At 47.9% G+C, this 1,227-nt stretch overlaps 1 protein-coding gene across 2 annotated transcripts in view; it reads right to left on the bottom strand.

Moving 5' to 3' along the window:
• Positions 1 to 1,227, bottom strand: part of MMD2 (monocyte to macrophage differentiation-associated 2) — a 60,109-nt gene that overhangs the window by 14,388 nt on the left and 44,494 nt on the right. The gene's annotated exons all lie outside the window — the stretch shown is intronic.

The following is a 1,227-nucleotide window of genomic DNA, read 5'->3' on the forward strand; positions in this document are numbered from 1 at the left end:
CAGTGGCACGATCTCAGCCCACTGCAACTTCTGCATCCCGGATTCAAGCCATTTTCTTGCCTCAGCCTTCCAAATAGCTGGGATTACAGGCACCTACCACCATTCCCAGCTAGTTTTTGTATTTTTAGTAGAGACGGGGTTTCGCCATGTTGGTCAGGCTGGTCTCGAACTCCTAACCTCCAGTGATCCACCTGCCTCGGCCTTCTAAAGTGCTGGGATTACAAGCGTGAACCACTGCACCCGGCCATCCTCCCATACTTTGATCAGAGCCATTATGCATTTCTGCTTTATATACTGGGTTTTTCCAAAGATTTATAATGGGGAAAGAATTCTGTGGAGAATGTGCAAAAACGGCCAGACGGAGTGGCTCACACCTGTAATTCCAGAGCTTTCAGAGGCTAAGGCAAGAGAATTGCTTGAGCTCAGAAGTTGGAAACCAGCCTGGGCAACATAGTGAGACCTCATCTCCACTAAAAATTAGAAAGATCAGCCAGGCATAAGAGTGCATGCCTGTACGCCTAGTTACTCCAGAGGCTGAGGCAGGAGGATCTCTTGACCCTGGGAGGTTGAGACTACACTGAGCCATGTTTGTGCCACTGCACTCCAGTCTGGGCAACAGAGTTAGATCCAGTCTCAGGAAAAAAAAAAAAAAAAAAAAACCACTCCAAAAACTACTAAATTCCGTGCCCCTCAAGACTGTCTGGGAGCTGACATTCTAATGCTAGAAGAACTTAGTGGTTCAGATCCGAGTTCTGGAGCCAGAAGGCCTGGGTTTGAATTCCAGCTCTACTCTTCAGGAGTACATAACCTTAAGCAAGTTACCTATTCGCTCTAGATCTCAGCTTCCTTCTCTGTAAAATACGGAGAATGCCAGCAACCTGACACGGGGCTGTAGGGAGGATTAAATTAGCTAATACTCAGTGCAGTATATAGTAAGTGTTCAATAAATACCAGCTGTTTTGGCCGGGTGTGGTGGCTCATGCCTGTAATCCCAGCACTTAGGGAGGCCATGGTGGGGGATCACCTGAGGTCAGGAGTTTGAGACCAGCCTGGCTAACATGGTGAAACCCTATTTCTACTAAAAATACAAAATATTAGCTGAGCGTGGTGGTGAGTGCCTGTAATCCCAGTGACTAGGGAAGCTGAGGCAGGAGAATTGCTTGAGCCTGGGAGGCGGAGGTTGCAGTGAGTCAAGATCATGCCATTGCACTCCAGCTTGGGCAACAA

The sequence above is a fragment of the Mandrillus leucophaeus genome, unplaced genomic scaffold, assembly GCF_000951045.1.
Source record: "Mandrillus leucophaeus isolate KB7577 unplaced genomic scaffold, Mleu.le_1.0 Scaffold97, whole genome shotgun sequence".
NCBI classification, from domain to species: domain Eukaryota; kingdom Metazoa; phylum Chordata; class Mammalia; order Primates; family Cercopithecidae; genus Mandrillus; species Mandrillus leucophaeus.